The sequence below is a fragment of the Mustela lutreola genome, chromosome 2, assembly GCF_030435805.1.
Source record: "Mustela lutreola isolate mMusLut2 chromosome 2, mMusLut2.pri, whole genome shotgun sequence".
Lineage (NCBI taxonomy): Eukaryota > Metazoa > Chordata > Mammalia > Carnivora > Mustelidae > Mustela > Mustela lutreola.
Genome location: NC_081291.1, coordinates 126,714,604 through 126,734,058, shown reverse-complemented (window position 1 = coordinate 126,734,058; position 19,455 = coordinate 126,714,604).

The window sequence follows — 19,455 nt, the reverse complement described above, 5'->3', positions numbered from 1 at the left end:
ATTACTTCTTTGCAATGGCTTTACATCATGTCTATGTAAAAAATTCAACTTGAAATCCCAATATCCGAACATAGTCTATAAATGACAGCCAGCACTTAATTAAGACTCATATATCTTAAGCACAGTTCTAAGTGTTTTGTACATTAAGTCTTACAAAAACTCTATGATATAAGTTCCATTTGTATTTCCACTTTTTTAAAAGATTTTATTTATTTATTTGACAGAATGAGAGAGATCACAAGTAGGCTGAGAGATAGGCAGAGAGAGAGGGGAAGCAGGCTTTCTGCTGAGCAGAGAGCTCAATTTGGTACTCGATCCCTAGATCCTGAGATCATGACCTAAGCCAAAGGCAGAGGCTTAACCCACTGAGCCACCCAGGTGCCCTTGTATCTCCATTTTATAGATGAGGAAACAGAAGAAGTCATAAGAAACGTTCTCAGGCTACACAATTTATGGAACTAAAGATGTAGCTGTTGTTAATGTTTGTATAAATGAAAAACCAAGTTATGAAGAAAACAATGTGGCAGTTTATAAAAAGTTAAATATAAGTTTACCATACAAACTAGGAATTCCACTTTTTAGATCCTACCCAATGGAAATGAAACCACATGTCCAGAGACTGACATGTGAATGTTCAGACCAGAATTATTCATAATAGGCAAAATATAGAAACAACTCAAGTGTCCATGAGTGGATGGATTAACAAAATGTGGTTTACCCCACAATGAAATCTATTCAGAAAAAAAAAAAAAAAAGAAATACTGACATATGAGAGAATGTGGATGAACCTCATAAATATTATGCAAAATAGAAGATAAAAACAAAAGACAATAAATCACATGATTCCATATATGTGAAATGTCTAGAAAAGGCAAATCTAAGGAGACAAAAAGTGGATTAGTATTTGCGTGGAACTAGAAGTGAGAGTGGAAGTAAAATCTAAATGGACACAACGAATCTTATTGGGGCGATGGAAATGTTCTGAAACTGGATGGTGGTAATGGTTGTATAACTATATAAGTATAAGGAACTCCTTGAATGTTGCATTTTAAATGAAGAAGTTTTATGATACATAAATTGTACCTCAATAAAGTTGTTTTAAAAAGTTGTGGACAGTAACTAGATAGAGGTGATGGCTGCACAGCATTTGAATGTACTAAATGTCACTGAATTGTACACTTCTAAATGGTTAACTTTAGGTTATGAGAATTTTACTATATAAAAACTAAACTAAATAACTAAAAAGTTATGGACACTGTCAAAATATGTGGGGTTTTTAATGTAGTTTTTATGTTTGTTTTATGATTGCCCTATTCATTTATTTATTTTTATATATGCAATTTACATTCATTATATAAAAAGCAGGAAATAAAAAAGATAAACCTTTTTAATTGTCCATTATTCTACCACCTAGCAATAACTTCAGTTACTTTTTGGCCATATTTATTATTAATCTCTTTCCTGTGTATTTTTATAAACAAAAATGTACTCATACTATATACATAGTCATATAATACATTTTTGCAGCTTACTAACATTATGCCAATAAGATGACACAGTTTTAAAATTTGAAAACCAAATGCTCACCTCGCTTAAAGAAGAAATACAATGACCAATCCACCAAGTACAGATACATGGAATAACCACCCTTTGTATGCCATGTACTATACATTGAACTGTGCTCCCCCCACACGCAAAAAAAACCCCTCACACATTACCATCTTAACCTCAATGTGACTGTGCTTGCAGAAAGGACCTACAAGGAGGTAATTAGGTTAAATGAAATCATAAGGGCAAGCTCCTAACTCCATAGAATTAGTGTCTTTTTAAGAAGAGACACCAGGGAGCTTGCTCTCTCTCTCTCCGCTATATGATGTCACAGTGAGAAAGTGGCCATACACAATCCAGGAAGAGAGCCTTCGCCAGAAACTAAATTGTCCAGCGCCTTGAGCTCATACTTCCTAGCCTCCAGGATTGTGAGAAAATAAATTTCTGTTATGGAAGCCACCCAGTCTGAGTACTTTGTAATGGCAGCCCAAGCTGATTGATTCTTAATCCTTAAACTAGACAAGAAAAAACATAATAGCCTTTCTCGAGTATAAGTTATTGTATTTCAGACACTATAGTAGGGACTTTAAATGTACTTCATTTTATTCTTAGAACCCCGTGAAATCATTTTCCAAATGAGAAAACCAAGAGTCAGAAGACTAACTCGCTCAAATCACGCAACTAGTAAATGTACAAGTTGCAACTTGAACCCAGGCATGTCTGACAGCAGAGGTTGTGCAAACATCCTGACAATTTGCTGCACAATGTCTCCCAATAGGACAGAAGATTGCTAGAGCTAAGAGACTATGCTAGAAATTAATAGTGCAGGGTGTATTTCTAGCGTAAATTTTTACCTAGATTATGCTTTTATTGATCACCTGCTATGTACCAACTACTATTTATGAAAGGCTATAAATGCCAGACTGTAGAGCTTTTATTTTAAGCTGCAGTCCAGAGGTCAGCTAACTTTTTTTCTGTAAGGGGCAAGATAGTGGATTTTTTAGGCTTTGTGGGGCATACCACCTCTATGGTGAGTACTTAGCTACTACAGCAGAAAAGCAGCCATAGGTGATATGTAAATGAATAAGCATGTCTGTGTTACAGTAATTTCCATTTATGAAAACAGGCAATAAGTTGGATTAGGTCCTCACGCCATTATTTTCCAATTCTTGCTATAGTCAAATTGTGTATGTGATTAAAGGTGCTTGAGGAGGAGCTGATCAAAAATGTGTTTTTTGAAGATAGATTTGGTAAGAATGTATACTCAAATTTGGAGAAGAGAGAAAATAGAGGCAGAGAAACCTTGAGAAAACTAAGATTTAGCAGGTTTGATACAAAACATGAAGAGAAAGGACCAATGTACATCAAGTATGAATACGTCAGGGTTTTTTTTTTTTTAAGATTTTATTTATTTGTTTCACAGATAGAAAGCATAAGCAGGAGGAATGGCAGGTAGAGGGAGAGGGAGAATGTGGAACTCAATCCCAGAACCCTGAGATCATGACATGAGCTGAAGGCAGACACTTAACCGACTGAGCCACCCAGGTGCCCCAATATGTCAGGATTTTAAATCATAAGTTGGTCTCCTTTAGAATTCAAACTTAAAACTTAACCTTTTGAAAATGCACAAGGGCACCTGGGTGGCTTAGTGGGTTAAGCCTCTGCCTTTGGCTCAGGTCATGATCTCAGGATCCTAGGATCAAGCCCCCCATCAGGTTTTCTGTCAAATAAATAAATAGAATCTTAAAAAAAAAAAAAAAAGGAAAGAAAGAAAAGAAAAAAGAAAATGGACAAGAAAAGATTATGTGTCAGTTTAAATCAATGATTATTTTTTTTTCCTTTTTCTTTCTTTTTTTTTTCTGGCTAAAAAATAAAATAAAATTCAATAACCAGAGAGCTTAAAGATATTTAAAGCAAATCTCTCCTTCTCGTTCTCTGTGTGTATGTGTGATATAGTCCAAGAAACCATACAAATCAAAGAACCCAAGAATATCCATCAAGTGTCTTTATTTGTAATCACACTACTTAGTGAGTCAACCCAAAGAATGAGGATTGGAAAAGAATGATGAGCCAAGGAGTTCATGGCTCACAAACTGCCATAATTCTAACACAATGCTGGACTGATGAATTCAAGTAGTCATTTACAAAATCTTCCTTGAGAAGAGATAAGAACGAAGCCATTTGGTCTTCTTTTTCTCTCTATAAAATCCTCTTTTATAAAAATGTCAGCATGACAATGTCCTTAGGAGGCAATTATCAGGCAGAGTTGACTATACTACTAAGCAGATGGAGAAAGAGAAGACCCAGAGAGATTTTAATTTACTTGGTCAAGATTACCCATTTAAACATTGCTTTATCTAGGAAAAAGCCAAAACACTATGAATTTCTATCTACATGAACTAATAGCAAAAAACTGGAATGCGAACAATCCAGTTAATGAGCCAATTTCTGTCTCTGTGTTGACAAAACATTGGTTTGACTCCTATTACTTTTGAATTAACCAGCTGTCTAAGTAACATGGTACAAAACAACTGGCATTCCAAACCACCCATTACTTCTTCCAATTAAATTGTATTGCCTTATAACTGTTAGCAAAAGAGCAGTCACTCATTTGTTCATGCATTGTTTACTAGTTAAGCAGTTAGTGAGTACCGGCTGTTTCCCAGGACAAAGCACTGTGCTTAATAATAAAGGAAACACAGAGATGAGTGAGACACAAACTCCACCTGTAAAAAGTTCTTAATCTCATCAATGACATAAGATAACAAAGCAAATAATGATAAGTAACTGGCAGGATATGAAAAGTGTCATATGCTGAGAAAAAGTCAGGTGCTTACATCCTACTGGGTTTCTATTTTTGAGGAAAGAACATTTGATGCTACTCTGGTATGCTGGATTCAGGTCCTAGCACAGCCACTAACTAGTTGTTGCCTGTTTGCTTACTCACAACTTTTCCAGGCCTCAGTATCCTCATCTACAAAAGGATAGGTTGCATTAAATGTTTGTTAACATTTTTCCTACTAGTTCTATCTTAAGTTTCAATATCTTAAGTCACAGAAGGACATGAATTGGTGTCTATTACAAAGAATAAAGGAAGCTATAATTGAAATATAGATGTTCGTAAAGACACAGCAATGGGTCTTTTTAAAATTTTTTTTAAAGCTTCTTTTTTTTTTTTTTTAAGATTTTATCCATTCATTTGACAGAGATCACAAGTAGGCAGAGAGAGAGAGAGAGAGAGAGGAGGAAGTAGGCTCCCCGCTGAGCAGAGAGCCCAGTGTGGTGCTCGATCCCAGGACCCTGGGATCATGACCTGAGCCAAAGGCAGAAGCTTTAACCCACTGAGCCACCCAGGTGCCCCACAGCAATGGGTCTTAACTGATGCAGATTGGTTAGGCAAATTTCCCAAGTAAAGGGAACAGAATGAGCCAGCTCTATAATGTAAGAAAGTCTCTTCTTCCTGAAGAGACTGTTAAAGAAGTAGTAAGTAGCTCTGTGGTGTGTCCTGCTTCACCAAGTTTGATAATAGAGGATCTGTTGAGGGATAACTATAAGAGAGCTTGTAGAACACATGGCCAGCCCCAAGTCCTAGGAGATACTTAAGCACACTAAGATGTCTAACGTACAATGCCTTAATTGCATGTGGACCAGAAAAGAAAACAATCTCTTGCTCCTTCCTCCTTAGCATGATCCTAGAAACACCTGAGACTTGAGCCCATTCTTTGTGCATTTTGTGGTATCCAGTATTTGAGCATAAGGATAGGTTAAGGTAAAAATTAAAGTCAACCCCTGAAAATCTGGTTGTGGGATATGCCCAAGGGGAGCAGCACACCATCATGTTAAATGACTCAAGGGCATTTCCGGAACAATCTGGGAAGATTGCCTTGTGAAAGATTAATTACCTGAGGGATCATGTTAAAGGACTGTTGGCTAACAGGATCATTACTGAATCATAGCCCATATGCCTCTCCAATTTTGGTAGTGAGAAAGGAGTCTGGAAAAAATTGAGTGTGTGAATTATCATACCGTTAATAGCTGAGCTAAGAGTGATCAATAGTCTACTTGGAAAGAACACCTAGAGTTCACCTTGTTAGATTTGCAGAATGGGTATCACCTGATAGCAGTTCCAGCTGATGAGGATAAAGAGAGGAGTGCTTTTTATCAGCAGAGAAAGGTTTCATCCATCTCAGTGATGCCTCAAGTTCTCTTAGGAGGCCCTGCTGTCAACCCTTCATGGAAAAGGTTGTTAGTGACAAGAACTAGCTTCAGGCATGTTCTTCCCTTCATCAGAAACATCTATGTTTCTTGAGGATAAGAGGTGAATTACTTCTCACCTTGTATTAGCAAAGTCCCCAACTCAGGGAGTGGTTGCTGTCCATGTCTCACCTATATATATGCTCAGTGTTCACCTCTAAGCTAAAGGCTGCTTACTATGAATAAGTACAACTCCTTACTGGAGAACTTCTTTCTACCACCACTCCTGGCTGAGTAGCACAATAGGCCAGCTATCCAGGCAGGACAAAAGTGATAAAGAATTAATTTCCTTAGAAAGTTTCCAATAAAGAATACTCATCCCTTTCTTGAGATAATTCTAAGGTATGCTCTACACATAGTTCCCCAATGAAATTAAGCTCCAGTTGCCAAAAGTTATAATTTGGTTGATAATTTACTCTCTGATGGCCTCCTCTTTCCTGCCTCACTTCTCTACTCCCTTCCTAGGACCACATTCCTATTGGATCTCCAATCTTTGTCTCAGTGTTTGCTGCTGGGGGAATCTAAACAAAGACACTTAGGTAACAAACCAATCTCAAAATCTTTTTGATCTCAGTTGTACCTAAAGATTCAGGGGAAAAAATATATATATGTATATATATTTCTAATTTAACACAAAGACTTCCATCTGTTTCTACCCCTTAGCCGAAAATAGGAAGGAAGGTCAGGAAAAATCTAGAATTTCAGGACACAACTCACATCTTACCTATCTGGTCATCTGAGCATCCTAACTGAGGGAAATGGGGAATAGGAGCTCAAGTCGACAGCCTCTAGTTCCTTTAAAAACTTGCTACTCAACATTCAGTCCTCAGTATTACTCTGGACCTTGCTACAAAAACAAAATATCAGATCCCACCCAGACCTACCAGATCTTTTTTTTTTTTTTAAGATTTTATTTATTTATTTGAGAGAGAGACAGTGAGAGAGAGCATGAGCGAGTCAGAGAGCGAAGCAGACTCCCCATGGAGCTGGGAGCCCGATGTGGGACTCGATCCCGGGACTCCGGGACCATGACCTGAGCAAAGGCAGTCGTCCAACCAACTGAGCCACCCAGGCGTCCCCCAGATCTTTTTTTAAACAAGATCTCCATATGATTCATATTAATATAGTTTGTCACTGCCTTCAGACTCAGGATTGTGGTCTTTTAAGAAAGAGGCAACAGTACTTCCATCAGCAGATCTTAGCAGCTGTAGGTCTCTGCTTAGTTGTATAGTGTATTACCACTACATCAGATAACCCAAAAAGGAGTCCTAGAATTTCCCTTTATAAGGAATTACCTAGGTGTACATGAGATTTTACCAGTTGCCAGCAGGTGTAACAAGCTGTCAGGTGTAACAATGCCCTCTGGCCAAAGACTCAAGAACATAAATAATTGAACAAGTTGGGTTTATTATTGGTTGCCTGAAGAGAGAACACACATCATGAGGAATCCTGGGGTGTCTCAGTAAGAGGGTGTCAAAAAGGAATTATTAAAGGATTTGGATTTTGGTTGAGTGATTTTGGACAGGGTCCAAGAAAGTAGGGCATTTCTGTGAATTGCATGTTGTCAGAAAGAAAGGATAATTCTATAATTGGGTATCTCAATAAATCTTATCTATAGAGAGGACAGACTAAAGTGAGGCTAAAGCTATAATTGGAAAAACCATAGAGTGAGAGTGAAACAGAAGATATGAATCTGCTTTTTTCCTTTATAGGTCTCAGATCCCCTGTGCCACATTTTATCACCCTCAATTTAGATTAAAGATACATACTATCTGGGCAATGTGGCCTTTAAACTAACCAACTACTTCCTTTAATGTTCAAACCAAGAAATAGCAATATGAGTCTACTAAAAAAAAAAAAAACTTGTATTTGGCTTATCGAAAAATTGTATGATTCAATCATTTACCTAAACAAATGATTCTTACTGTTCAGCTACTACACACCACACTGTATTTTCCTGTTGCCTAGAGATACATGGTGAAGAAGACAGATCATATCCCTACTCTGACAGAGCATGTAAATAATGGAGAGAGACAGACAGTTAACAAATAAGATAAAAATTCAAGTAGTGAAAGTGCTATGAATAAATTGAATCATAGTGGGATAGAGAATAATGAGAAAAAATAAGAAGGGGCTGCCTTATTTAACTTAGGGAAGAGTCCTCTGAGGACATGAAATTATAGCAGAGACCTGAATGATATGTGAAAAAGCCAGAGGTATACAGGTCTAAAGGAAGAGTCTTCAGGACAGAGAGAACAGATGTGGAAAGCTCCTGAGTTTGATACAAAATTGGTGTTTTCTAGAAATAAGTAAAAGGCAGTGTGGCAGGAATGTGATGAATCAGGAAAAGAATGGTAAAGAAAGAAAAAAGAGAGAGAGAGAATGGTATAAAAAAAAAAAAAAAGAGGCCAAAGGGTAAAGAGATATCTACAACTTTGTTTGCAATTTCTGAACCTGTGAAGTTCAAGATACCTAATAGACAGTTGGCAGCTAAATATTTGAGTTTGGGGTTTAAGTAAAGAGTTCAGGCCAGAGATATAAATTTGGGAACCATCAGTTAAATTGTATACTCTGTTGTTCAATCCTGACTTTTGCTTAGGCTAGGTCTTCAGTATATATATTCTAGAAACCAGGGATAGCAACTGTTAAGTAAAGAAGATAAAATAATCAGAAACTATGGCTGTAGATCAAAGCAGATATCCTTGGAATGGGGCAAAAAGCCATTGTAAGGTCTTTGAAATGTTTTTTTAGGTAGCATTGGGAGAAGATGTCTTCCATTTGACAAAATCCTGAAGAATAACGAATTGAACTCACCCTTGAGTTGAATCTGCTTATCAGTCTCCAGTTAAGGTAAAGAGTGGCTGAAACTGGGAGATGGAAAACACAGTTCTCAGAGGGCACAGGAATGGGAGAAAAAAGGTGAAAGGAGAAAGACTCTCGGGAATTATTGGGCAGGTTGTTAAGATACAAACCTATGCAGTGACATAGGGATGAACTGAATGTAATACAAACTTTAAAGGAGGAAATGCTATTTATTACTGGAACAAATAGCCTTAAAGTGTAGCCACCCAGGTGCCCCTCCACCATTTTCTTATAATACTTTTCTGTATGTAACTTTTTAAAGTTTCATGTATGAACAGGAATCTTAAATGGTTGTATTTAGGGTACCGGGGTGGCTCAGTGGGTTAAAGCCTCTGCCTTCGGCTCAGGTCATGATCTCAGGGTCCTGGGATCGAGCCCCACATTGGACTCTCTACTCAGCAGGGAGCCTGCTTCATCCTCTCTCTCTACCTGCCTCTCTGCCTACTTGTGATCTATCTGTCAAATAAATAAATTAACAGAAAATGGTTATATTTAAGAATATAATGATGCACTATTGTGCACCTACTTTTTAAAAGATTTTATTGATTGGTTGCTTGGTTGATTTGATGGTGGGAGGAGCAGAGGGAGAGGGACAAGTGGATTCTACTCTGAGTGTAGAGCTCTACATGGGGCTCAATATCATGACTTTGAAATCATGACCTGAGCTGAAATCAACAGTTGAACACAACCAACTGAACCATTCAAGCACCCCTTGTTCTGTACATGTTTACCATGTGAATCATTATTTTTCTTTTTTTTTCAAATAAATGTTTTAAAAGTCATAAAGACTGGGAAGTGCATAGTGAGGAATGGATACGAAACCCCTACTATTTGGTCAAAAAGTTTTACTTTCAGGAAATAATTTAAGGAAATAATCAGAAATACAGATAGAGTTTTATAGAAAGATACTCAGTAAGACATCATTCATTCAACATTCATTAAATTTCTTTTTTGCCTACTAAGTAAGCTTCAAGTGTTATTTTTAGCTGGCTTACAGAATAGAAAAAGTATCTGCCCTCATTGATATTACATTCTTGCCTTATTTAAAACATGTAAAACTGTGAAAACAGTCTTAATTTTCTATAACATAGAAATAGATAAATTACACCCATGTGATGAAATGCTGTGTAACTACTAAAATAAAGTTTACCCATATGTATTAACTTAGAAAGTTCACCAATATATATTATGAAGAGTCTAAGTTGTTCTCAAAAGCTAAGCATATGGTTTCCCGAATACATTTGTATCTGGCATACAAATGAATATTTTGAAGTGTCAATATGTATTCTGTCTCTTTGGGTGGTTAGAAGATAGTGATATTTATTTTCTTAGTTATACATTATCTTCTCAAAACTCTTACTACTACCAGGTATTATGTCTGTAATTAATAAATGTATATTAATAAATGCTAACAGTATTATATACTAATAAATAATATTACTAATATTTTTCTAATATTTTAAAGTATTAATAATAAATGATTCTTTTTAGTTATAAATGAAAAGTCTAATATAACCTGGAAAGGCACTAATATTCACAATGACTTCGCGAGAACGTCACTGAAGCATTGAAACCATTTTTTCCTGGGTCTTCTTTTTTTGTATACTTACCAGGAATCTTTCTTCAAAATGAATGATTTGTGTGTGTTTTAAGATTTGTCCATCTTCGGGGCGCCTGGGTGGCTCAGTGGGTTAAGCCGCTGCCTTCGGCTCAGGTCATGATCTCAGGGCCCTGGGATCGAGTCCCGCATCGGGCTCTCTGCTCGGCAGGGAGCCTGCTTCCCTCTCTCTCTCTCTCTGCCTGCCTCTCCATCTACTTGTGATTTCTCTCTGTCAAATAAATAAATAAATAAATCTTTAAAAAAAAAAAAAAAAAAAGATTTGTCCATCTTCTCTCAGTTATAACTCATTCTATCTCAAGAAGAAAATCTGGAAGTATTTCCATTTTTCACATAGGCTTCCCTATAGGTTAAAAACAGAAGAGGAAAATTAAAATCTCTGCCATCTCAAAAAAAAAAAATTCTGCCATCTGACATAAAAATGTTTTACTGTTAAGATTATTGAAATTATGAGAAAATACAATGACTTACTTATATATGACATAGACAATGAGAAGCCTGAAATAATAATCTTAATTTTAATAATAACTGTCATGAACTGAGTTCTAAACATATTCTAGGATTTTTGCTTTATACAGTACATGCACTGTTATTTTGTTTTTTTCCCCAAATTTTTATTTAACTTCTAGTAAGCTAACACTTAGTATAATATTGGTTTCAGAAGTAGAATGTACCGATGCATCACTTACATATAACACCCAGGGCTCATCATAACAAGTGTACTCCTTAATACCCATCACCCATTTAACCCATCCCCTACCCATTTCCCTCCACATCCTTACCAACATCTGTTGTTTCACGTGTTGTTAATTTTAGCCATTTTGAAAGGTGTGAGGTAGTATCTTATCATGGTTTTGATTTGTATTTCCCTGATGATGAGTGATGTTGAGCATGTTTTCATGTGTCCATTAGTTATCCAGATGTCTTCTTTGAAAAATGTCTATTCATGTCTTCTGCCCATTTCTTAACTGGATTATTGGGGGGGAGGGGTAAGTTTGATAAGCTCTTTATAGATTTTGGATACTAACCCTTTATCAGATATTTCATTTGCAAATATCTTCTCCCATTCCATCAGTTGCTTTTTAGTTTTGTTGATTGTTTCCTTTGCTGTGCAGAAGCTTTTTATCTTGATGAAGTCCCAATAGTTCATTTTTGCTTTTGTTTCCCTTACCTCTGGTGATGTGTCTAATAAGAAATTGCTATGGCCGAGGTCAGAGAGTTTGTCACCTGTGTTCTTCTCAAGGATTTTTATGGTTTCAAGTCCACATTTAGGTCTTTCATCCATTTTGGATTTATTTTTGTGGGCGGTATAAGAAAGTGGTGCAGTTTCATGTTTCTGTGTGTGGCTGTCCAGTTTTCCCAACACCCTTTGTTGAAGAGACATCTTTTTCCCATTGGATATTTTTTCCTGCTTTGTCAAAGATCAGTTGACCATAGAGTTGTGGGTCCATTTCTGGACACACTGATCTGTGTGCCTGTTTTTGTGCCAATACTGTACTATCTTAATGAGTACAGCTTTGTAATAGAGCTTGAAGTCCTGAATTGTGATGCCTCCAGCTTTGCTTTTCTTTTTCAGAATTGCTTTGGCTATTCAGATCCTTGTGGCATTATTATTTTTTAAGTCTACAAGAAATTTGTTATGCAGGAACAATGAGGTTTCATTCTACAGATGAAAAAGGGTACAGCAGTTTTTAATATCTAGCTAGTCAGTGGTAAAACCCAGATTCAAATCAAGGTTTGTCTTGCTCCAGAGCCAATGGTTGTAACCCCTCTGCTTTAGCGAAAATATGAAGTAATTCAAAGGCCAAGTTTTTTGAGGTTGCTAATCATTACTACTTTAAAAAGAAGATAACGCTCATGCAGAGGAGAAAGAGCATAAGCCTCCCTTTCTGCTTTTTTACCTAAGGAAGTTTCTGATAAGACTATTGGCTTTGTTAAGACCTTCCATGACCAGTGTTAGGTCCCCAGTTCCAATATCCCAGTTTATAGGACACTGCTACTACACACGCTAACCAGGGTTGCCAGGTTCTGAATTGTACAGTCTCTCCCCAGTTGAGTAGTTTCAATACTACAAGACTCATCATCACTGGCTCCAAGAATATGTAATTAGTAACCAACTCAATAAAAAGTTTGGGGAGGCAAGACTGATTAAGTGGAAGAATCATGGAGCAGGTAATTCCCTTGAGCAGGGAGTCAAGAATCAAAAACAACCTGGAATGGGGGAACACACACACACACACTCTCTCTCTCTATATATATATATATACATACACACACACATTCATGCACACACACACTATATATATATACATACACACATTCATGCACACACACACACACTATATATATATATATATATATACATACATACACACACACATTCATGCACACACACACCACACACACACACACAATAACAAGATTACAGAAATTAGATGCAAACCAGAGTAAGCCAACCATTTCAATCCATAAGATTCAAGTAATCATTAAAAATGCTGCCCAGTGTAGGTGAGGGCCTAGACACAGTGCATCAGGAGCATTTTCCTACAGACAGGCAGAAACTAAGGTCCCTTTTCAGGCAAATGATGGAGAGGTATGAGCCATTCTCTACCTTGAAACTTGATTTGAAACATTGGGAGTCCCTGGATGAAATCTGAAATTGGCCCCCGAATTTGAAATTGGCCTCTGAAAGTGCACAGAGGGCAGGAAGAGCTCAGAGAAAGAAATCAAAGAGATCACTACTACAGATTAGTAGGTGGCAGATTTCATAAGCAAAGCAAGGGAACTTAGATACAGGCTTGTCTTGGGTGGCCATAAGTCGTGTCAGTCTCCATGCCTGCCAGCCAGAATCTTAGTTTACAGAGGCTTTAACTGGGTTCAGTCACCAATACCATCCAGGTGGTTTCAGCAGCACATTGCTCTCTCAAAGTGGCACCCTTGAAAACCACTCAGGCTGTGGGAACAGCAGTCCAAGAACAGGCGCAGTGAGGAGCCTCCAACTGCCCAAAAGGGTTCAGCTCCCAGGTCAACTGGTGGTCACATCACTCACATCCTCTCAATAACCTCCTCTAACAGTTACTTAACCACTATAAAGCTCCATTTTCTCCTCTGTTAAGTGGAGGAAAGAATATCTTAACATTGCATCATGTGCATTGTAAGAGATAATGCATTAAGGGCACCTGTGGCTCAATTGGTTCACGTCATGAGTTAGGGTTGAGATGGAGACCCACGTAAGGCTCTGCTCTCTTCCTGGAGCCTGCTTGGGATTCTCTCTTTCCCTCAGCAGCAGGTCTGCCCATCCCCCAGTTGTGTGCCTGTGTTTTCTCTCTCTCTCATTCTCAGAAAAAAGAAAAAAAAAAAAAAAAGAATGCACTAAGCATGCTTAAATAGCACCTGGTATTGCATAAGTACTTACTATTTGAAGAAACCTTTTCAGACCCTCAGAAACATTATCTCTGAATGCTTAGTCTTTTGGACTACCAATGTGAAAAATCTAATTACAAATAAAAAAGTATAGTATCACTTAAATGATGATACAAACCAGTTATATCTCTCTTCAGGATATATTACTATGACTACGACAATTAAAATACAGGTGCTACACAATCTTAAAAAATGTAAAAAGCAAACAACAACAAAAACAGTAACTCTCAAACTTTTATTAACGTAAGAATCTCCTAAAAAGTTTGTCCAGCTGATAAAGTCTTAGATAACATGCAGAAGTTTGCATTTTGAGAGACACTAGCATAAAGGTAAGTCTCATTCTCCTTTAGCAAACTCTAGTGAATGATAAATGTGATTGTTTTACTTGGACTGATGCTATCTCTACTGTAAATAGCTTGGAGCTAATAAAATGACACTTCTTTTCTTTGTCACTCTGTAATTCAGAGCTTTTATTAATTTGGATAAATCTTAACAAATGACATTAATTAGTGAAGTTTTACTATTGACCCAAATTCTGTGTTAACTATTTATTACCTTAAGTATTTAATGATTATAATTTCAAAGGATGTGAATTTGTGCTTTATATAACTGATATATTAGTAGCTTAAAAGGTAATATTCATTCCCAACTCTCCTAAAATGTTGTTCCACAGAGAAAATAGATTTATTGTTTTTTTTGTTGTTATATAAATACATGATCATTATAAAATAGTTGAGTAGTATATAAAAGGCTAAATAAAAAATTAAGCATCACCTAAAAAGGTAAAGCTGTTAGTCATTTAGCAACTGTGTATTTTTGCATTTCTTTATGAATATAAACCCATACATATATGTATATGTAGTGTTGTATATGTTTGTATACATACATACAACATTTTATATAAAAGATATACTATCATATATGTTGTTTTATCTTCAACTTTTCATAAAACTACCTTTGTGGGGCTTTTTTTTGCTTGTCTCTCTTCTTCCCTTCTACTTCCCCATTCTATCTCTGCGTCCCTGGTACTACATTTCTACTCCACTATGTAACCATAATGTAATATTTAGCCTTCTCATAAAAGCATGTACATTAGCCTACCTTTGTTTCTTTTACAAAAAGATCATCATCTTATGCACAACTCTTTTGCATCTTTCTCTTTGCAACAGGTATAGAGCTCATTTATTCTCTTGAATCCCAACCCAGTCACTTAGTAGCTGTGGCTTTAGGCAAATCATTCCATTGCTGAGTTCTTGCCTGTAAAATGGGGATATTTATAGTCTCTAAGTCATTGGATTGTTATTAGGTACAATAAATATATACAGAGTATTTAGAAAACTACATTAGTAAATTTTATAAAAGCCTTAGCTACTATTATTTGCAGTAGTTGCAAAATTTTACTTCATGGCATAGTTGTACCAAAATGTATTCAATCAGAAAACTTCTAATGAAATAATGGATCTAGTCAATGATTATCAGGGGATGCTGATACTTTTGATAAAGAGTAGGTAGGGCATCAGACACTAACTGAATGCAATTAATCAATCACATTAAAGTTGAAAGTGGGATAACTAGATATTATATGCCTGCAAATGTGATGCAAAGGAAGTATTTAGCACCATCTATGACACATTTCTATCCAAACAATTTAACTAAAACCTGTAGACCCTCAGTATCTAATTAGACTGAGTGGTTTTCAAAAGGGAAGAATCAAACAGTATGTTAAATAAAACAAGGAAACAAAGAGCTAAATCAAGAATGTAGAAAATGCTATGACATAACCAAGTTTCTTCAACAAATATATTGTATGAAGAAACAAGAGGAAGTGGAACCCTTGAAGAGTAAAAGAACCTTGAGAAATACACCAACTAAATGCAATGTGTAGATCTTGTTTGGATTCTGATTCAAATAAATCAATTGTAAAAAATCTTTTTTGAATTAAAGAGGAGATTTGAACATCAAGTGGATATTAGATATTAAATAATTACTATAAATTTTCCTAGATATAGTGATGTTGTAATAGTTACTTTTTAAAAAGAATTCTCACTTGGAATAATTATGGGTGAAATTATATAATATTGGGTATGTTTTCATATTCCAGGAAGAAAAAAGTGAAGGGATACATAAAATAAAATTGGGAAAAAAAGTTGATAATTTTTAACATGATTTGATGAATTTGTAGGGATTCATTATATTATTATACTGTCTGCTTTTATGTAAGTTCAAATTTTTATAATAAGAGTCTTTCTCTTTAAAAATATATTCAAACATACTTATATCAAGGGATATTTACTTGCTTCTGGTTCTTAACATTAAGTAGTATCTGTAATATACTTGCGTATATATACAGTGTTACATACTAATGCTTTCTTTTAGCTCTACAGAATAGATTTCAAAGAGTAAGATTGCTAGATCAAAGATGTATATACATTTTTTAAACTTAAAATCTATTGCCATATTTCTCCTTAAAAAGATTATACCTTTTTACATTTCCATCAACAAGGTATATAGCTTTATCCTGTCATGCCTACTAACATTTGAGATTAACACTACTTTTAAAGTTTACCATCTGATGGGTATAAAGTAACATAGCTCATTGTTTTTTAATTTGCATTTTCCTTACAACTAGGGATGTTCAGCACGTTTTTAATGATTAACTGTTATTTAAATGTACTCCTTTGTGAATTACATTTTAATATTCTTATAATTTTTCTATTGGGATATTTGTTTTCTTGGTTACCAATTTATGAGTTTGTGCAATAGACGTTAACTTTTTATTTATCATGTGTGTTTCAAATATGTTTTATTCTCTATAATTTGCCTATAAACTTTGTTGATGGTATGTTTTTCTGGGCAATATATCTTAATGTATATGTAGCTAAATATATCTATCTTTCCCTTAATATATTTTGGGTTTCCCATCTTGCCTAAAATATTCTCTCCAAAGCCTGTTACACATATAGGCCTCAAAATTTTCTTCCAAATTTGTATTATTTCATCTTTTTTTAAAAAATATTTTATTTATTTATTTAAGAAAGAGAGCATGCACATACAAGCAGGGGAGGAACTAAGGGAGAAGAAGAAGCAGACTCCCCACTGAGCAGAGAGTCCAGTAGGGGGCTCAATCCAGAGACCCTGGAATCATGACCTGAGCCGAAGACTCAGTTTTACTTACATAAAAGCAGACAGTTAAACACTGACTGAGCCACCCAGATGTCCTGTATTATTTAATCTTTAAAATTAAAAAAATGAACTATTCTATCAGGAATGTATTAATCAAGCTTCTAAAGGATTTACTTGTTTTATGCAACCTATTTATAATTGGGGTGTTTCTTTTTCCATTTCATTAGCTCAACTTTTAGCTTTAAGCATTCCCTTCACCTATTTTCTTTTGATTTTGTGGCTGTTTTTAAAAATGCCTGGAGATGGATACTAAGTCCCTTTATTAATATTTTTAACTATGGTAACATTAAAGTCTAAGTACATTCTCTCGAGTATTTTTGCAGTGTTCTATAGGTTTTGAAAGTTTTAATTTATTTTTGAATAGTTTGTAATTAAGCTTTTATTTTATCCTTGAGCTAAAAATTATTTGAGATATATTCCTTCATTTTCAAGCAATTAGGGCTTCAAGGTAAACTTTTATTATTTATTTCTAATTTTATTGGATTATAATTATAGAATGCATGGTAAAAATCTCTATACATAAAAGTGCGTTCAAGTTCCCTTTGTGGTCAAGGAGGGATTTGTTTTTGCAATTTGTTTGGACTTATGAAATTTTTTCTTATAAAGGATCTAAAGTTTACAGATGTGTATATACATATATGTATTTATAATCAAATTTGTTGCTTACCTGCTTTTTCTATGGCCATGCATTTTCTTTTTAGTTAAACTTCTGAAAAAATATATATTAAAATTTTCCACTGTGGGGCACCTGGGTGGCTCAGTCAGTTAAACATCTGCCTTCAGCTCAGATCATGATCCAGGAGTACTGGGATTGAGCTCCACATCAGGCCCCCTTGCTCTGCTCAGCAGGGAGTCTCCTACTCCTTCTCCTTCTGCTCCTTCCCCTGCTTGTGCTAGCTCTTTTTCATGCTCTCTCTCTCAAATAAATACATTTTTAAAAAATCAAAATTTTTCCACTCTAATTGTTTTGTTGGGCCTTCATTACATTTTTTAGTATTTTACTTCATTTATTTTGCTGCTACATTTCATTATTCGATACATAGAGATATACTGTACAATCATTCACTAAAATATGCCTTTCTTTATCCTTTTAAGTTCTAGATTGATATTATTATCATACCTCTTGCTTGTTTTTTTTTTTTTTTTTAAGATTTATTTATTTATTTGACAGAGAGAGAGAGAGATCACAAGTAGGCAGAGAGGCAGGCAGAGAGAGAGGAAGGGAAGCAGGCTCCCTGCTGAGCAGAGAGCCCGATGTGGGACTCGATCCCAGGACCCTGAGATCATGACCTGAGCCGAAGGCAGCGGCTTAACCCACTGAGCCACCCAGGCGCCCCCTCTTGCTTGTTTTTAGGGTTGTGTTTTTTTGTTTTGGTTTTTTGCCTGATTTCTCTTCAACTAACCTTTTCTTTATCACATTTCACCTTTTTTTTTTTTTTTTATCATTGTTGCTTATAAACAACACGTACCTAGTTTTGTGGGATTTTTAACTGCAACTTATATCTCTTTGTGTCATTTTTATCTTTAAAAGTCAATACATTCATAATTAAGTAATAACTTATATAATTGATATTACTCCTTTCATCTTACCTTGTTTCCTGTCTACTTTCCTATTTTCTTTTCTTTTTAATTTAATTTTATTTTTTCATGTTCTAAGATTCATTGTTTATGCACCATACCCTGTGCTCCATGCAATATGTGCTCTTCTTAAAACCCATCACCAGGCTCACCTAGCCCCCCATCCCCCTCCCCTCCAAAACCCTCAGTTTGTTTCTCAGAGTCCATAGTCCTATTTTCTCTTTTTCCCCATCTTTCTACTTATTTTTTGTTTTTTAAGCTACTATTATTTTCTTTCTTGTTTTTTCCCCTATTTAAGTTTTGTTTCATTTATCTATAGTTATATACCAACTATTGGCAAGCAACTGTTTTCTTTTCATCTATACTTTGGAAAATGCTCTCCTTATTCTTAGGATCCATGGATTTTAGCATGAAATGTCTGTCTGATCTTTCTTTCCCCCTCAGTCTGGTGTGGAATATGCTAAACCCCTTCAATCTAGTTTCAGAATTTTCTTCTACTGCTTGTGTAATTACACAATTTCTCCTCTATCTATTGTTTTTTGTTCTTATAGATCCCATATTATTTGAATTTTGGGATTCTTAGATTTTTATCTTTTATGATTTTCTCATTATTTACATTTTTTAACCTGAATTTTTTAAATTTTTTGTCTTGTTTTGAGACTTTTTTTTTCACTTCATCTTCAAGACCACTGATTTGAGTCTTAACCCGGTGACCATTTTCTCTTTCAAATTATCTATTCACTTTTTAGTTCAAATATAAAGTTTCTCTCATATTAATATATAGAGATAGATAGAGAGAGAGAAAGCACATTATATATCTCCTGAAGTACTCATCAGCCTTGCCGCCCCCAGCACTACTCAGCTAAGAACCGTAATTGGTGGGGTTTTAATTTTCTCAGTTAGATGTGGGTATAGTTGCTAATCTAACTTAGTGGTGATGATACCATAAGTGAGGGGAGATATGGTTGTCTCTGAATCTATAGACTTCT